At 39.3% G+C, this 20,556-nt stretch overlaps 1 protein-coding gene across 4 annotated transcripts in view; it reads right to left on the bottom strand.

Annotated features, from left to right (window-relative positions):
* Il15 (interleukin 15) overlaps positions 1–18,712 on the bottom strand; it is a 67,983-nt gene extending 49,271 nt beyond the window's left edge. Inside the window, exon 1 of one of the 4 annotated variants that reach the window (XM_051205878.1) lies at positions 18,591–18,712. The gene's annotated coding sequence lies outside the window, so the exon portion shown is untranslated. Of the gene's footprint in view, positions 1–18,144; positions 18,569–18,590 lie in introns of those variants that run through there. The other 3 variants (XM_051205879.1, XM_051205876.1, XM_051205877.1) reach the window with 3 other exon arrangements.
* Positions 18,713–20,556: the final 1,844 nt, after the last annotated feature.

The raw sequence follows: 20,556 nt of genomic DNA, 5'->3' as shown, positions 1-20,556 counted from the left end.
TCCTATTTGAGGATTATGTGTAATTATCTGGGGGAGAGCCAGTAAGGCACTGGCCTCCATGACAGGGGACTTAATTTATAATTATATCTTCTCTCCAATGGTCTCATTAACCACTCTTGTTCTTGTGTGCTAACTATTACTCTAGATAAGTAGCATGCATTAAACCACTGCTAATAGGCATTTTTACTTTCTTGGTTTTAATTTTTTCTCTCTCTTTTCTATCATTTCTTTCACCCTCTTCAGATCCAGTGAAAAGAAAACGTATTTTCTAGCCATCAGCAAATACTGCCTCATTCCTCATGAAATCAAGTTTGCTACACTTTAAGGCTTGGCCCCTTCCAGTGTTAGCCATCGGATGCTATAGGTGGCCACAATCTCTACACACCTGTTTGTTAAAGAATCTTCTTTCCAATAGTTTAGTCCTGATGTAAGAAGCAAGTTATCCATGTGTACCTCCCTCAACAAAACAAATCAAAACAAAACCAACAGCCTAACCTACAAAATAAACCTGACATCTTAAAATACACACACAGATTAGGAAGAATGAAGATGCCTGAAAAGGCTGTTTATAACTTAGGACTCAAGCAAATGGATCAAAGATCTCAACATAAATCCAGCCACACTGAACTTCTTAGAAGAGAAAGTGGTAGGTACCCTGGTAGGTACCCTTGAATGAATTGGTACAGAAGACCGGTTCCTGAATATAACACCAATACCACAGACACAGAGATCAACAATAAATAAATGGGACCTCCTAAAAATGAGAAGCTTTTGTAAAGCAAAGGACACAGTCAACAAGACAAAATGGCAGCTCACAAGTGGGAAAAGATATTCAAAACCCTCATGTCTGACAGAGAGCTTATTTCCAAAATATATAAAGAACTCAAGAACACCAAATAATCCAATTTAAAAGTGGGGTATGGAACTAAATACAGAATTCTCAATAGAGGAATCTAAAATGGCTGAAAGACACTTAAGAAAGTGCTCAATATCCTTAGCCATCAGATAAATGAATTCAAAACAACTCTGAGATACCATCTTACTCCTGTCAGAATGGCTAAAATCAAAAACACCAAAGACAGTTTATGCTGGAGAGGATGTGGAGAAAGGGGAACACTCCTCCATTGCTGGTGGCAATGCAAACTTGTGTGGCCACTTAGGAAATCAGTATGGCAGTTCCTCAGGAAAATAGGGATCAGTCTACCACAAGATCCAGTAATCCCACTCTTAGGCATATACCTAAAGGATGCACATTCATACAACAAGAACACCTGTTCAATCATGTGCACAGCAGTACTATTTGTGATAGCCAGAACTTGAAAGCAACCTAAATGCCCCTCAACTGAAGAATGAATGGAGAAAATGTGGTACATTTACACAATGGAGTACTACTCAACAGGGGGAAAACAAACAAACAAAAAACAAAACAATGTAAACTTAAAATTCACAGGCAAATGGATAGAGCTAGAAGAAACAATCCTGAGTGAGGTAACCCAGTCACGAAAAAGACAAACATAGAATGTATTCATTCATATATGTATTTCAGACATAGAGCAAAAGATCACCAGCCTACAATCCACACCACCAGAAAAGCTAGAAAATAGGGAGGACCCTAAAAGAGACATACATGATCCCCTGAGAAGGGGAAACTGACAAGATCTCCTGAGCAAATTGGGAACATAGGCAGAGGGGAGAGAGAGGAGAAAGGAAAGGGGAGAAGAGTGGGGCAAGTGGGGGAGGGGAGGACATGGAGAACATGAGGGAGCAGGAAGATTGAGTCAGGGAAAGAATAAAGAGAGCAAGAAAAGAGATGCCATAATAGAGGGAGCCATTATAGGTTTAAAGAGAAATCTGTCACTAGGGAAATGTCTGGAGAGCCACAAAGAGGACCCCAACTAACAATCTAAGTAGTAGTGGAGAGGCTACCTGAAATGCCCTTACCTGATTAATGAGATTGATGACTACCCTATATACCACATCCTAGGGTCTTCATCTAGTAGCCGATGGAAGCAGAAGCAGTCACCCACAGCTAAACACTGAGCCAAACTCCTGGAATCAGTTGCAGACAGGGAGGAGCGATGAGCAAAGGGGTCATGACCAGGCTGGAGAAACCCACAGAAACTTCTGACCTGAAAAACGGGGAGCTCATGGACCCCAGTCTGATAGCTGGGAAACCAGCATAGAACTGATCCAGACCCTCTGAATGTTGGTGTTAGTTAGGAGGACTGGGCAGTCTATGGGACCTCTGGTAATGGATCAGTATTTATCCCTAGTATAGGAATGGACTTTGGGAGGCCATGCTACATAGAGGGATACTCCCTCAGCCTAGACACATGAGAGAGGGTCTAGGTCCTGCTCCAACTACTATGACAGACTTTGAAGACTCCCCATGGAAGGCCTCACCCTCGCTGGGGAGCAGAAAACAGGATGGGATGGGAGTTAGGGGTGGACAGGGTTGGAGGGGAGGGTAAGGGAACTGGGATTTAAATGTAAAACAAGCTTGTTTTAAATTTAAATAAAAAATATTATCAAAAAATGGCTCACATGATCCACTTGTAGTTTCTAGAGCAAATGGTATTTGGAGGTTTGGGGGAAGTATTTGAACCTTGGGGACCCTGGACAATTATATTATTACTTAATAATAATAATTGCATTATTCTATTTATATCAATATTTGAATAAGTTGTGTTGAGGTGGTAGAGTTCTGGAAGTTGGTCCTAGCTGGGGGAAGTGGGTGACTGGGGGATTGCTTTGGAACTATCATTTGGTCCCTTCTGTTATATGATGGTCCCTGCCTCGTAGCTGCCATGATGTTAACCCGGGGTCTGCTCTTCCATTCACTTCTGTCATGTATGGCCTCACCACAGACTGAGAAACATCATAGCCACTCAAACATGGAATTTAACCTAAATTATGAGCCAAAATAAACTCTTACATTTCCCCCTTTCCAATGTTTGTCATAGTAACCAAAACTATAGCATGGTCTTATAGAGTACTTATCCCATGTAAAATTGGAACATATGAGATCATCTCCATGTAGACACAGGCCACTGCTTAAGTGAGTAGTATTCAGAATCTTCCTAGCAATTGCTGGTCTGACAAGAATCCATTTCTAGGGGGCAGAATTTCTCTGTCTTTGTATGTATTGTGTGAACAATGGAGGAGGGCTTACCATCTTCTAGTATAGTCTAATGCACACTACCACATTCCCATTAAACTACTAAAAGAATAATAGTTCATATCACACTGAAACTGAAGAAGTCTTGATGAAATCTGGATCCCCCATAACTTTAACAGAACTATGAAGTAGAGAGGAAGCCAAGAAACATGAATGACCTTAGACAATTTATTTTAAAATAAGGAAATTATATTGGAGGCAATTCTAATTCAGTGTCTAAGTGCCATATTTGGGGTCACAATTAACTATCACAGCATATACTGCATCTCGTTATGTTTTCTCTTTCTTCAGAATATGAGAATTAACAGCCCAGGAAGTTGGTCTTATCACCTTAATTTTCCTGAATAGAAAATACACAGGTTTTAAACAAACTGTCCAAATTTATACAGTGAGGTAAAGTTTGGGTTTAAAATATTTTTTGAAACTCCCCTCCACGCATGCATAATTAACTTCAACTAAGAGTTTACTTGGCTACCAAGAATATGTAAGTATTATGCCAGTTTGCCCAGACTAACTTCAGTTCCAAGATGGCTGCAGTGTCCTAATTGCCAAGAATAATGATAATTAGGCTTGCAACTCCACATGGATTGGCTGCATATAAAAGGGTGGTTATTAGTAGAATTTTAGTTTTTTGTTTTACATATTAGAATTAACTGTCCTACATCATCACTGCCATTAACCAAATGTTACTACACTGCTGTGAATATAATCTATTATTTGAAAATAGCTCCCTTGATGTTCAGAACCAGGAACGGGTACAGCATGATCCTCCTTCTCCTAGCTCACTATAGCTCGGTTATCATCCTTCCTCCCTAACACTTTAGCAAAAGCCACTACAGTCTTATTTTTGTACTACTTAGCACAACATGAAAAAAGTTGTGTTACCATTGTCTTCAGCACTCAATTTAAAAGTAAACTAAATTCTATTTTTCATCATGTCCCAGGAATATTTTTCATATTTCTGTATTAAATCCAGTATTTGCTATATTTTTTCATTGCATGCAGCTCTCCAAGTTTGAGGGATCACATTCATTATTCCCTTGGAGTTTGACGTTAGGTTTTTTTTTTTTTTTCTACTACTAAGAGTGTACTGATAGGATTTCTTATTCTGAATCATCTATTCAAGCCTCAAATAAACCACAATTTATTGTGTGCAGAATATGTCCCAGCTGTGGAAGTTTGTATGATTTGTTTTACTAATGTATTATTCTAGCTAATGATAATGTACCATTGGAAAATGTCCTATTTTTTGCACCTCTCTGGTAAACCTGCTGAACTCTCTAATAAATTTTAGTAGTCTATTGTTTTGCATGGCTTTCATCTATAAGTTATGAAATTTTATATTCTCTTCTTCTTTACATTTTTATATTAGTTACTAATTGTTACCAGTGGGAACTACCAGCAAATAATAGTCTTCATATTAAGAATGTAGAACCTAAAGTGAGACCCAAGTTCAAACCCCATTTCCACCACTTTGTCCCTGAAAGCACCCAGCAGGTCATCTGAGCAGTGGTCTTCAGATCATGAATATGAAATTAGCTCTCGTGAAGAGGAAGAATTGATTAAGATCTTTGGCACTATGGAGGAGAAAGAAATGTATAGAAATATTTACCAAATGGGTTAAGAATTCACAGCCCAATCTTGGAGGTTTATGGAAATGCTCCCCTAAGAAGCCTAAAGCCTACTGGATCAGATTTGTGTTAGGAGTTAGAACCAGACACATGCCAGGAGAAGGAGATGTTGGTTGAAATAATCCATGATCAGCAAGGGGTAGATGCCCAGCAAGGGATACATGCCAAGAGAGGGGTGCAGTCCCATTGAGGGGTGCATGCCCACTGAGGGGTGCATGCACATTGAAGGGTACATGCCTAGAGAGGGATGCATGCCCAACAAGGTATGCCTGTCCTAATTCCTGGCTGTGAAAGGAAACAATGTGTATAAAGTCATTCATTCTACACACAGGATTCTCAACTCTAGTATTAACTTTTCCATCATATAATAAATCTCTGGAGAGTTTCATGATCACTTCTGTCTCTCAGATACCCTGGCAGAGAACCATGAACAAAGAAAGTTATCAGTACACAGGCACTGTAGTACAGCAAAACTTCTGCCCACTGTTAATCTTCCAGAATTAAAATCCTTGGCCGAGAAGATCTATGTGGCAAATTACAGTGCCTGGGGTTAAGAAAGGCCAAGGTTAATAAAGTAAGCACATTCATGCCAAGGCAAACAAGATATCAGCAAAACCATGTCTCGGGTTTCTTACAAGCAACTGCAACCACTAGGACATCGCTTTACAAGAGTGGCATCTAAAGCTATAAAATACAGATTTGTAAATCCGATGATTAGACTCAGAAGTGATATAATACTAAGACTTTATACTTGGTCTTTTGTGTTCTTGAGAGGAGGCACTAGATAAATTATATACTAACAGTGTATCTATTTTTTAAACTTCTCTTATCCTAAATTTTTTCTAAAATACTTGGCAACAAGAGTTTTTAAAAAAGATTGCTGTTTTAATGAATTTAGAGAGATTAGAGTGTGCCATATTTCAGTTTCCTTTCATTTATGAAAGTATTTTCTCTGAAATAGAAAAAGTGTCCACTCTAAAAAGCCATTAAGTATTAAATAGCCATGGGTGGTTTGTTCTAATAGGTTTCCTAGATTCTAAAACATTCACATTTTTAATAATGAATCCAAATATTCTATATGTATCTTGGATCGGATTCAGCTCACAGAAAACTTCATTTCACTGCCTGGCCCTGAAAAAAAAAAGGGGGTTACTGTATCTCCCTTGGAGGTATGGGTTCGGATCTCATTTCTAAGACCAGATAACGCATGGAAGTTAAGATTATTCAGGGAGAATTCCCTTACACATGAAACATGACCACTGCAGGTTTCCGCTCCACGGATGGTACATGGATGCACTCTGCAACCCGACCAGGAAACAAGAGTGTGAGCTGGGGTCTGTACTCCAGATCTAGCCTTCCCCCTCCACATCCCCATCTGTGACCACGCCCAAGTGGGCGTGGTTAGTGTAATAGATGCAGGCAGGGTGGATATCTCACTACAAAGAGTATACTGGGAAGAATTCCCAACAGCCACATGATCTGAACAAGGGTAATTCACAATGAGTCAAATCTAGCATAGCAGAACACAATTTCTCAGATACTTAGTTCTCTTAACACTTAGCAATGAGGAGTGGCTTAGAGGCAACCCCCAAAATGTCATTTGTAAACCCCTCCATCTTGTAGGCAAGGTGGCAGGTATGAGGAGTGGCTTAGAGGCAACCCCCAAAATGGCATTTGTAAAGCCCCACCATCTTTTTTTTTTTTATTATAAATGGGTGTTTATTGTGGAACAATTGTACAGAAAAATACAAAGAACTGCTGGAGTGTTTCCTTGCTCTTTCTACCAGATCTGCTGACCCAACAGAAAGAATGCACCAAGAAAAGCCACCCCTCAAACCCCTAAGCTCCTTTCTTTCAGCTTCCTTCTGCCTGAAGCCACACCCAAAGAAGCCCTACCACCTTGTAGTCAAGGTGGCAGGTATATAAGGATTCACTCTTTCCCCAATGTCAACCCTTCCAACTCCATCACTACAACTCTGATCATCCTGTGTACCTCAGGGGAGGAGCTATATGAGTATGTTTCTATTAAATTGAGTATTATCTGAAGCTTTTTTCCATTCATGTAGTTCTGAAACAAACAAGGCAACAAATAAATACGTATTAATAAATCAACTCTCCTTGAAATACCTCTTCTTTCTTTTCCCAATTGTTTTTATTTTATTTTGATGCTTCTGTCTGTGCTTTCGTGCTTTTGTTTTCTTGGTTGATTGGTTGTCTGACTTTTGAAAACAGGGCCTTACCTATGTAGCTCAAGTTGCCTGTAAACTCAGCATCCTTCTTCTTCTACCTACCAAGTGCTGAAATTACTTGGTAAGTTTATAAAGGAAGAACATAAACAAATTTCCAGGAGCAAAATGGAACACTGGGTTAAGTTAACTTCATATGGGAAGGGGTCCCTTAAAGACAGACATGTAAGAATGGGCATAGGTAGATGAAACAGTGTTGCAAATGATCCAGACAGAGCAAGTTTGATAGGGAAGTGAGAATATATGAAGCTTAACCTTCTTTCATGAAGATCTGGGAATTGATCATGGTTTTGCTGAAGACAGTCACTGAGCACTGCCACTTCTAGTATAACCATCTCTCTGACAGTTCATTGTGTACATGACCTGCATCTGCTGTACATCTCTCTGCCTCCTAGAGATCAGTCTCACTGTTGGCCACAGCTGATAATTTGTTATTTGCTATTTTACAGGGGATGCTCTAGATTGTCAGCTTTTCATGTCTGTACTCCCAATGACTAATATTTTCAACAGCATGACCCACTTTTATTACAGTCTTGAGATTCCAAAATCAGTTTCTCCTTTTCTTGTTGTCCCTAGCACCTTAAATTTTCCTGTCTCCTAAGATTAATGTCTTAAACCCCCACAATTCTTCTCTCATGCCTCCTACTGACTCAAGAGCTTAGAATATAGCCTATCCATTCTAGGCTGTCAACAGTACCAGTGACTGAAGGAAACAATAAAATGGATAAATAAAGTCAATAATTTGATTCTCTTTGAAAATAACTCTCCTTTCTTCCACCAAGTGATTTTATGTTTGTTTGCTTGGCTGGTTAATTCGTTGGTTGAATGTGTGGTTGTTGGTTGGTTGATTGGTTGGTTGGGTTTTGGAAACAAGATCTTATAATGTATCCCAGGCTGGTCTTGAACTCAACATCTTCCTGTCTCTATCTACTAGGTTCTGAAATTGCCAGGTTTAGGTAACCACGCCTAGCCTTCCCTATTTTTTAACAGTTGTGTATTCCTTAATAGCAATAGATTTATCATTCATTCATCTATTCATTCAAGTTTCTATTAGAAATTACCATATTTGAACCAGCAAATTATAAGTCTAAGCCAATGAAGAAAATAACAAAAATATGTGATCCATTACAGTATATGTTGTAACACAAGAAGACACTTGTTCACAAGTCATTAAATAAATCTCATGTAGTCCAGAGTTCCTTTATATGAACATAAATAAAGCTCTGAAAACTGAATATTTCTCTTACTTTATCAATTCATCAAATATGAACAGATATACAATTACTAACTGCTTTTGAATTGGTATCTGAATAAGTTTGCTTCTAAACTGGTATATGAATAATTGTTATTGTTACCATTTGCATCGTAAGAGACCATCTAATTTTAAAAAACCCTGAAAGCCAGCCCTGTGTTTCAATCCCAATAGACCTTTTGAGTTTCTGAAGTATTACCAACTAGGTTGTGTTAGACTTCAACAAAGGTACAGAGAAGTAAAGCGCTAGCTGCTGCTGGCATGCAGTTTGAATACTGTCAGTTACAGAACACTTATATGGAGTACTTGAGTCAAGCCCAAAGCAGGCAACAAAGTGTGGCCATAATTCCAGTAAGAGAACTCTAAGCAAAAGGTAACAACAAGTTCAAAAGTTCTTAGGCAAGAACACAGCATTATGGTTGACAAGTAGAAAAGGTGCCTATGTTAATAAATTAGTGAACCAAGAAAAAAGAGGAATAGATGAGATACTAAGTTTACCAGCATTGTAATTGAATTTGGTTTTTACTTGGAATTAAAAGAGAAAGCAGGGGAAGGTTTTGAAAAGAACAGTAGTATGACCCAAGTAGTTTCTTTACAATACCACCCTATGTGGAATATAATTTCCAAAAATAACTACCATAAGTCAATGGCTTCCAGCCCGTGGTTATGCATGTCAGTCTACTCATCAAGTGATGGTGTTTATGTCCTCTAATACTAAGTATGGGATAGCCTTATAAGTTCTTTTCCCTAGAAGAATGATGGAAGTGTGTCCATCAGAATTGAATTCCCAGTCCTTACTTGGTGGCAGCTTCTACTTCCTGTCTTACATGACCTGAATGTTATATAAAGTGGATACAAACTCTCACCCCTAACCCAGAAGCTATCTGCAATTGATACCAACTTAGAAAGGGAAAGTTTATTTTTTTCCAATGGGTATATTTAGCACACTTAACAGCCAGTCGCATGGCCAACCCAATATGAACTCAGTGGCATTTCTGTACACTTTTGTTTCATATTGCTTTGTTTGGACATTTTAGGTTGTAGTTGTCTTTTTGCATGTATATACTATGGTTTCCAGTGTTTTGTTTCTATGAGTCTTACATGTGTGTTGCTTGTGTCTTTTAAAAGAGTTCTGATTGTGGAGTTTTGATTGTTAGTTTGCTTTGTAAGGGAAGAAAGGGAGTGGAGCTGAGTGGGGAAAGAGGTGGGATGGGTCTTGGAGGGAAAACCAGGAGAAGAATATGTCATAAAAAAACAAAACAAAACAAAACCAAAACAACATTTTTTCAACTAAAAAACAAACAAAGTCTGACAACACTGAACTTCTCAAATCCTCATGCTATTTGAACATTACACCCAGCCAGGGGGAAAAGCTTTGTGCAGGACAACTAAGTCAGTCAAACAAAGGACAAGCAATATATACAATGCTTCATACAGATGACCCTCTGTCCACCAGTGCCTTGAGCCATAAGGACCCACACTCCTGCATGAGGATGCTGGCATTGAAGGAGAGGAAAAAAATCATCACCACTGTCCCTTGTCCAAATCTTTAACCCCAAGAGAACATTTTTAAAAACACTAAGTTTATGGTAGCAATTTATATAACAATTAATTGTACTAAAATTGATAGATCAGGCAGTAGACAGCAAAGATTAGGCAAAGACACTGTTAGTAAGGACTGATAAGGTGATGATGTCTTCTTCTTGGAGTATGAAGAAAGGATAATTCATGCTATATTACATTACAGAATGTTATTGGAAGTATTGTGGCCTGCAATAATATTGAAGGAACAAAATAGACTTCTGAAAGTGACAATTGGCTGAATTTAGCTGCTAAAACTAATGCAAGATGCAAGCTGGCTGTGATGGGCCATCATTGTAATCACAACACTGGAGAGCCAGAGCAGGTGGATCAAGACCAGTCTAGCTGCACACCTAGTTCCAAGGCAGCATGATCTACACAATGTTCTATCTCAAAAACAACATACTTGCGTAGTTAGAAGTAAAATTGATTTTCCTCCTTGTTTGTCTAGACTTCAACAAATTCTCAAAGAAACAAATGGTCTTGGGGAAAAGATAAAATCTGAGGTTCACTAGAACAACATAACCTCAGGTTAAAGATCAAATCATTTGTTTATCTGAATCTTTCCTCAAGGCCTGAGAAAGTTTTAAGGTCACATCTTGAATCTTTCTAGCCAGTCTAAGGGGCTCCAAAATACCTTATGGGCTCTGACTTTAGTATTCTGATTTATAGACTAAGTAAAGAGGTGCCAGTCTCAGGAGTTGTACTTAGTATTATTTTTTTCTCAATGGAATGGACCTCAATAAAAGTTAAAGGAAGCCCCAAAGTCATAAAGATATTAAAACTAAAAAGCAAAAGCAGAATAACAGCAACTACATAAAAAGTGTACAGGCAGCCTAACCCTAAAAGCAGCAAACACACAACTTGATTGAAAATGTGAGCTGTTTCTTAGGGAAAGAAGAGAAAAGGTCCAAGGAGCCAAATATCCAGAGTGATGATAAAAGGCCAAAAGAACTATTCTCTGCTATTTACCACTCTAGTTGGAAGCTTGAACCCGGGAGAACAAGGCCTAAATATGAAGCAGACTAATGTCTCATGCAATGGCCAACTTTATTCAGACCATCAGAAAGTTTATACTCTGAGGTTAAAAAGAGACACCTGAATAAAGTATACAAGCACAAAGATGAGCTGTACATGGCAAAAACATGCTTCTCTATAGAGGCATATGAATAACAATAGCTGAAGCAAACTCACCTCTATCTGCTAAACCTTGGAGGTGTACAAAAGTACATTCCAAGAATAATTCTGTGTTCTGAATAAACTGAGATTACAAGTCTTATTTTCATGGAGTTTTCTCATGAGCATTCAGAATTGCCTTTACAGGACTCCATTCTCGGCCTGTGTTCCAAAACTTTGGAAAAAATTTGAGCTTTTATTAAACACATTTTCTGCTTTGAGAGCCGAGAAAAATAAGGAAATAGGCCTGCCTTTATTTAGAATTGCTATGGACTACTATCACAGCCTTTCTTTTTCTTATTTTTAAATAGCATTGTTCATTGTAATTGCCTGTTTATATCATACTACTGTGCATTGGAGGCAGGAGAAAGTGGCTGTCTCTTTTAGGTCAGACATCTCAGCACTCAGAAAACAGCACTAGAAAAATATGTATCCATAATTTAAAGATCTAATTTAAAACTTCAAGCCTGTGCTACAGACAATGATCTAGTAAGCCATAGGCAAGAGATGACAGAGAATGTCAAAGTTCATCATTGCTATCATTTTGATATTAGATGCCATGGCCAAGTAATCTGGTCACAAAGTCAGAGTGGGTAAGTGGAAAAAAAACAGAAACTAAATGCAACTCATACTGATTTACTTATTGGTTATTTACAGAACTTAAAGGATGGAGCTATCACCAAATAGCATAGGAAGGACACTTGGACAGGAAGATTATGGAATAAATTTGAGAATCCAATGTGTTAAACATCTAATCGGGGATGATGGACAGACTTTGAATATGAGTCTGGAGTTCATGCAGTAGGTCATGACTAGACATATAAATTTATGAATCATCAACCCATGAAAGCATTAAAATCCATGAGTCAGGATGAGATCATCAGGAGAAGAAGCCCAAGTAGAGACCAGGGCTAAGGAACCAACTCTCAGACTTTTTTCCATCTACATATTGAGAAGTAAACAGTGAAGTAGTTGGTAGTGAGGTAATAGAAAGGTAAAGATGATGTTTAGGAAGAACACATGCAAAGAACACCAAGAAGTAGACTTTGCAGGTAACTACACCAAAATTCTTTCAATCTTTGACAAGCAAAGCACACTTTCAGAGAAGTGAGCATGTGATGTCTATCAGTTTCCTCCCAGATCCAAACCTTCTGTCTTCCAGGGGCTCTCTTTAGGACAAAAAGTAAACAACTCAAAATCTTGAGGAAGTCCCTGGAACTCATCAGATTCATTAGGTCCTTCCCTCCCAGAGTAAACAACCAAGACTATTGAGTGTTACTCTCAGAAAAGTCAATCCACAAAACAGATCAGACAAGCTGCCTGGAAGAAGCAGAAACCATATGTACTTTCTGGAATAGGCTTAGAATAACTGAATCACCTGTAATGGGCACTTTCCAACCCTATGAGCTGTGAGCAGTCTGTCACATTTTATTGAGATTTTGTGAGCTGTCACCCATACCAAAGTGAGCTTCAGTAATGTAGCTGTCTTTTGTTACTATAAGTAAACCCTTACCCATATTTCTGTAAGTAACCCCAATTTTAAGAAGTGGGACTCTGGCAGTATATATAGTTTGGTCAGTTATGAGCTTCATATCTGGGATGAGTAGGTGTGTGTGTGTGTGTGTGTGTGTGTGTGTGTGTGTGTGTGTGTGTGTGTATTGCATCTATACAGGAAAAGTCTTCTCACATGACAGCATAAAACCCCAGTTTGTTCAAAAGAGTCTAAGAATGGGGAAATTTCGGGTAAGTTTGAAATTTTTCCATATGGTGGGATAAATACTAAATACGGTGGAAAGAAATATAAGAAAAAAAAAACTAAACCAACTTTTTTTCTTAATAGGAAAAATTAAGACATAGGTGATTAAAAAAAGGTCCATCAGGAAGAAAAAGGGTAGGGAAAGATGAAGAGAGAGGATTATTAAAGTAGAGCTATGTCCTTGAGTGAAAATAAGCAAAAGACTCAATACTTCAATTAGCTACTTGAAATTCCAGATGACTTCCTTAGTTCTAATTTGTCTTTTCCATCAATAATTCTATTCCAGAATATTTTCCTGAAATACTGATCTTATTACTGTAGTTGAACATTTCTCCCATATGACTTCTGTCCCCTACTTCCTTTACAGACTTTTTCAGATGTCAAACTCTTGGGTGATGTAGTTATCCCTTACTGAAGGTAACACAACTCAACCCTATGGCCAGCTCTTGTCTAGCCATAAAGACATTGTCCCACTAGTGTGTGTGTGTGTGTGTGTGTGTGTGTGTGTGTGTGTGTGTGTGTGTACAAGGCTGAGAGTGCACATGTATGTGGAAATCAAAGATGTATATTAGATATCTTCTTCAATCATCTTCCACCTTGCTTTTTGAAACAGACTCTTTCACTGAACACAGCGCTCACAAATTCACCTAGGCATAACACCTCAAGTATAATGGAATGATACGTACATAGAAGAGCAGAGGCAACATGGTAGGAACTGGGTCTATAGGATATGATGAGGAAGCATTGCTTATTCAAGCCATAGACACAGTTCTATTAGTCATCAGGGGTCTCTCCACAGCAGTCAAACTAGGTTCTTTCAGCTCCCACTCTCCATGGTGATCCTGAAGCCTCCTTCCCCCAGGCAAGTATGAAGATAAGGCTGAGCTAGATCAGAGCTCTCCTGGGTATCCTATGACTGGACAAAGGGGAGGAAGGCACAGGGTTCTAAAAGAACTAAAAAGCCACACCCATTGTGTGCAAAGGAGCCTGAGTTCCCCTTTCCCTTTTCATGATTACCCTTCTCCTGCTTTGCAAAGAAGACACACTCCTCTCCCACCCAAAGTCTTACCAAGTACCTTAATGCTCCAGAGTGCCACATACAGGGGAAATGCTCACATAGGAAATAGTTCAAATCAAAGCACTGACATTAGTGTCTTGCCCACTGCTTGTCCCAATTCCCAGTATGATCTTAGTTTTATGCTTAATTCTCACTTATTAAAAGTTCACAGGTTATTTAAATTATGCATTAAGAATATTAAAAATAACCCAAAAAAGTAGTTTTGAATAATAAAATGTATTAATTACATTAAATTAATTGAATTAAAATGTATTATTTTATTTTAATTTTATGTACTTATTTTTGTTGTAGAGAGGTAAGAGCAAAAGTCAGAAACAGTGGAGCTGGAGAAAGGATTGTTCAGTTGTTGAGTATTTGCCTTACAGGCCTGAAGACCTGAGTTTGACCACCAGAATACACATCTCAAAAAAAGTGATGCATATTGGCCTGTGATTATAATCTGACCAATGCTGATGGGGCAGAAGCAGGCAGCTCTCCACAGTTCTGGTCAACCAACCCATCCTTAGTAATGAGTCTAGGCCTGTGAGAAATGCTGACTCAAGAGAAAATGATGGCTGCCTGAAGAATGACCTCCCCCTAATACCCCACACACACACCTATATCCAACATAAACACAAAAAGGAATTGGAAAAACAAATGTTTAACTATGAAGGTTTTCAGCAAAGGGAATGTTCCTTGATTACCTTAGAGCTTGGTCATGAGTTTTCAAGGGCTGCTTTGGTTTGTATGCTTCAGGTGGAAAGTATAAGAGTAAACCGCCTACCAAGAAATACGACTCATTGTTATTGAACACCAAGGACTTCTCAGGGCCTCTTTCTGTGTCACAACAATGAATACAGCTCCCTCCCCCATCCCCCACCAACCCTGTGTCTATCCCTTCCTCCAACCCCACCCTTGATCATTTTCATTTTCTATTTCATTTGGCAAAATCATTTATATCATCTTCCTCATGTGTTCTGCAACCTTTGAAGACATAGAAGAAATGAACAGTAAGATACATAGATCATCATCATACTGTTTCTCTATAGTGCTCTACCCAGCTGTGGTATTAAACACTTAAAACCCATTAAAACCCATGCACACTAGCACTCTGTCTCCAGGAGAATGTGTACAGACATCAACAATAGAAATAACTCAATATCCTCAGTTTCCTAATCTGACCTCAGCACTGGACACCTTACTTTTAATTAACTTGCTTTTCATTGTGTATGTATGCACAGTGGGGTTAGGAGGCACATGTGTGACATCAGAGGGCAACCTCATGGAATGGGTTCTCTTTCCATCTTTACATGGGTTCCAAGGTTTGAATTAAAGTCTCCAGGCTTATGTGGCCACCTCCTTTACTCAACAAGCCACCTTGGTGGCCTGAAATAGCACTTTAGAAAGATAGCATTGTTTAATACAAAGTAAAATAATCACTCAAATGATGGCCAATGCCAGCTTCCTGGCATAGACTTGTCAACATGGTGCCTGAGGTGCCAAAACCTTCTGATTACTAACTTTCAGGTTCACATTTGGTTTCTCCTGACCATGTTAACAAATTTTACTTCAGTATCTCATAGGTTTCTAGGCTAACCTTTTTTGATTCAAGAAAATTCAAATACAACTTAAAATAGCCCTTCTGTCTCCAGACAGTTGCTAACCCCCACCCCCCCCACACACACTCAAACCTATAAGATATATAAATACATGCGTATACACATGCATATGTAATTTTGATATTAGTTAGCTGAAACACACTCCAACCAAAATCCACTAATTTTCTCTCAACACCTCTGTAGAATATTCCTCCTACCAATGCAAAGTTACCATAAGACACATGCAATGTTGAATTTCAGCCATCTCTTGCTATTTCCAGAACCACTGAATAGAGACTTATAAGAGCTAACATTGAGACAAAGAGAAGGAACGTGGCTCCCTGCCAAGCCTACCATATTAGACCTTTGAAAGAAACTATCACAAAGAGCAGCCATCCCATCCTTAGTCATGATGTAATGTGAGAATCTTCTCCAATTTCTCATTGACTCCTACCTTCCTACTTGAATGGATAGAATGACAAGTAGAGGGATGCAGACATAGAAATCAACCCTTTGCTGATTATGAGTTATTATAAAAAACTGATACACATTAGGAAGATAGTTTCATTCAGGAACCATAAATTTCTCTAAAGGATCAAACATATACAGATATTACATGACTATAATCTTTAAATATACAATTAATAATGTTAGCTACAGAAGTAATTTGAAACCAAAACTCTAGCATCACAATATTGGCACAAATGAAATAATAATTGCCACAGTTAAACTGTGGAAACTAGTTCAGTGTGAATAATTCATTCTTTATCGCATTGCAATCTTAAGTCTGTCAAGGTTGGAAGAGGTCAACCCTCCCAAGCCCTGTTTCTTTGAACAACTTATTGAGTTAGTTTACACACTAATTACCATATGCACTATTATTTATATTTACTGGGTGCAATATATGTCCATTATGACATTTTCTAAATATGTGTATACTTAGGACAATATTTGGAGCTCAGAATTTAAGTTGTGGACTGAAAACAGTATTTCCTGTGTTGTCATCAACCAGTGTTCAGAAGAATAGTAACACACACACACACACACACACACACACACACACACACACACACAAACCAAAAGCAGGGAAATCAGAGAGAGGTCTAAAGTCTACAAAGTTGCAAAAGGCTTGGATCGACACCCATTGACAGAGCTGATTAGCAATGCAAACATTTCCCTCAGGAAAATCTACAAATGTGTTTTTGTTTGTTTGTTTGTTTGTTTGTTTTGTTTTGTTTTGTTTTGTTTTTCAGTTCTCCTGAAATTGCTGAGCTTGCTGAGGAGTAGCACACCTTGACTGGAGTGCTTGCCAAGGTTAAAATTCTTTAGTCTCCAAATTCTGTTTCAATAACCTTAAGCCATTTTTTAATCTTTAAAATTAGTTTATAAAAGTTTATGTCACTGACAAAATTTACAGCATGCAATACAGTTACTGACATTTCCTATAATTGAAACAAGATTTAAATAAGAAAGCACCATAGTATTTTTCCTTTAACCCACCAGGAATCCACAGGAAATTTCCAACCAGAACTGGCTTCCCATCACACTATAAAGTTGCCCCTAGCAATAACATCCATGCTGTGCAAAGCCTGTCAGAGACCTGAACTAGGGAAAAACCTACCCCCATCATGTTGCAACAGATCACAAGGCAAGGGGACACATGGGAGTCGGACTGTGAACTCCCTGAAGAGAGAGAGAGAAAACAAAAAAAAAAAAAAAAAAAAAAAAAAAAAAAAAAAAAAAAAAAGAAAAAAGGAAGCTTAACATCAGCAGACACACTTATAACAGGCCTGAAACAATTTTGGATGCTTCAACATTTTAAGTAAAACTCCTAATCTTATTTTTTCACCCTAAAAGCCTCAAATGACTATTACTGGGTCTCCTGTCCTTTATTTCTATTGACATTCTTTCTGGAGTAGCTTCCCTTCTTTCAAAGCCCTCTCAGCTTTCCTCCGGAAATGCTCTAAATTACTCAGTGTTCATGAGGATCTAATTTACATCCTTCACACCGAACGATGGCTAATTTTACTAATCTGATGATTTACCAAATCAACCTGGAAAACCCAGCCAGTTCAGTCTGACCTCCCCTGTTACAGAAAAAGGGTGAGGGTGAATGATAGCCAATGGAAGAGACCCTCCACTAAGGAGAGTATCAGAAATCAATTTAAAATCATCATTGGAAAATAGCTACAGTCACTTCATTCCCATTTCCACACTGACTCTTTTATGAGTCTGGGACTTGCACTGTTTACAGTGTTTACATTGTCCTTGGAAGTTAGCATTAACCTTAAGTGCAGGTGTTACAGAAATTCTTTTGAGCTTCACATTCTTGCAGCGTTGCAGCCTCAACACCACTTGAAAAAAGTTAGCCAGGTTTTCATCTAATGCCCCTGTGAGTGCAGATTTGATTTCAGAACAATTTTCCAGCATCGCTTCCCTTTGATCTGGCATTACAGACAGATAACTAAGCTTTAGGTGTTTCGAACTTAGTTGTCGCTAACACAGACCAAGGCCTATAACCATCTCTGCACATTTCTTTCCCTAGAAGATGCTTCATCATCATGGAAGAGGTGATATTTGCAAAGGGAGAGAATACAGAGCACGCATCCATTCACGAGGGCCAGAGGAAGTTTGGAAGGGGAATGCGGCAAGGAAAGAAGTGCTGGTACCTTTCCTGACCTCTCTGAGCTCAGTTAGATGGACAACTCAGCCTTCCAAGCAGCAGGATCCAGTCTTCATCCAACTTGCCAGCTGGGCGGGGGTAGACAGGCTCGTTGCTCCCCCTGGTCTTGCCCTGGCCAGGTCCCTGCAGCGTGGAGCTAGGTGCACTGCAAGCTGCGGGGCGCAGCGAACTGGAGAGGCTCGCAAGAGGACCAGAGAAGATGTAGAGAAGAACCCTGGAAAAGAATGGCTAGACAGAAGGGAAAACACTCTGCATGTAGTGCCACTGAGTACTGAAGTCTCGGTCAAGAGGGCGGGGCGGCTTGGCCCACAGCTGGTGGGGAGAAGGGTGCCTGAGCAGAGCCAGAGCTGGGAGGGGCCCCGGGCGTAGGCTTTCGGGAAAAATTCCATTGTTGATCCACCACCACCAGCACCACCACCTCCCACTCTGTACCTCCATGGAGTTCTGACTGCAGGGTGCGAAGTGGCAGCCAGTGTGAGAGGGGCGAATCAGCTGGGGTTTTCCCGGTTTCCTGTGAGCTTTCCAGCCCGGGAGTCCCAACCCCAGCTAAAAGAAAAGTGAAAGAAAAAGAGTCCAAGGCAAGGCGGAGATCAACATCCTGGAGAAGGCTGCGGGAGGGGCATTGGCTCCTGGGCCATGCACTAGGTGCCCACATGATTCTGCCACTGCCAGGCCCCCAGGGCGCAGAACCTGAAGGGCAGCTGGGAGTAGAGAGCAATCCCCGCCCCTGGGCAGTTGGCCATAGCCTCTGTGTGTCCTGGAACATCTTGGCCTTCTGTGAAGTCTCAAGGAGCTGGAGTGAGTTAACAGTTTACAGCAACTGGCTTTGCAGGGAGGCTGGAAGGCTACCCCCAGAAAAGCCCAGAGACTCAGGGAGGATTGGGTTTGGAATGGATGGTCCTCCAGAACAACACTTGACCGGCTGCAGAGTCTGGAAAAGGGAACATTCTGAACTCTTCTTACTGGGAAAGAAGATACCTGGGAAACTTTTGACTAGGACAGTTAACTTACATTAAATGGACCCCTCTTGCATTACTTCTCCAGTGAAAACATTGCATTTGTCTTTACCAAGGCGTAGTTACAGCAGCATCTTTAAATTAGAAGTTGGGAATGACCATATTAATGAGGAGTCAACTACCTGTCTATGGCCAGCAGCTGAGTAGCCACAATTCCTTGCTTTGTACCTCCAAGAATAGCAGTGTGAATCACTGAAAGTCCCAGTGTCTTATGTTTCCCAAAGTTTTTTTTCCCAAGGTTATTTATTTATTTATTTATTTATTTATTTTTGTGGGACCATAGCAATATTTATTCTTCTGAATTATGTACATGGAATATGGTCCTATTTTATAATTTATTTTTATTTCTTTTTTTAAATTTATTTTATATAACAAAGTCCATTTAAATGAAAACAAACATTTATAGACAATATTTGGGAATTAGAGAGCCAGGAGAGATTGATGAGGCCCCCTGGCGATGAGTTTAAAAAGCAATTAATTTCTTTTTGTATCATTTCAAAATATGGTGAAACTAAAATATTCGAATGGTTAAATATTAATTGCATGACATTCCACATACATTTACTTTTACGAGAAATTTGTTTTCACAAACTTTTGTGTCACATCATTATTCGAAACAATATTTAATAATTAATAGACGCTTTGCCAACAATCCAAATTTTAGTATAACCATCAGAAGTGAAAATACGTAGTTTTACAACCATTTAAAATTTCACTACCATTATAAATTATGTTTAAAGAAATGTAAGAATCTGACTGGAGAAATAACTCCACGGCTCAGAGTGCTTGTTGCTCTTGAAGAGGACTGAAGTTGCATTCCCAGTGCTTCCCTGAGATGATCCACAAACACCAGTAACTCCTGCTACAGAGGTTCCAAGTGCTCTGGCCTCTTAAGGAACCTGCACTTACGCGCGTTCACACGCACACTCACACATGCACGCACACACGCGGGCGTGCACACAAAAATACATTTATTAAAAAATAAAAATGGAGGAAACTTTTTTTGTACATGACAAGATAATGAATTTTCTTGGATAATGCCAATGAGTTTCGATCCCAATCACTTTTCCATCACAGTAAGTTGGAGCCCTGCTTTGCCAAATGACCATACACTGAGAACCGGCCTGAAACTGGACTGAATTCCATCACAGGGATGTAAAAACAATGAACAAGTAGGTCCACACCTCTAGCCTCAACTTGGACTATTCGCTACAGAGTTTTGTACTCTTGTAAATGTTATTCCTCTCAAACATGCCTTGGTCTCCTTATGGCTTCTGTGTGCTCTTAAGCTGGTATAGGAATTGCACAGCCAACAATAAGGATTATATATTTCATGGACCACACCTAGTACCTCCTAGCAGGGCCAGATGTTGCTGCCACCA

The sequence above is a fragment of the Phodopus roborovskii genome, unplaced genomic scaffold, assembly GCF_943737965.1.
Source record: "Phodopus roborovskii unplaced genomic scaffold, PHOROB, whole genome shotgun sequence".
In the NCBI taxonomy this organism is placed as follows: domain Eukaryota; kingdom Metazoa; phylum Chordata; class Mammalia; order Rodentia; family Cricetidae; genus Phodopus; species Phodopus roborovskii.
This window is presented reverse-complemented; position numbering and strand designations above follow the sequence as displayed.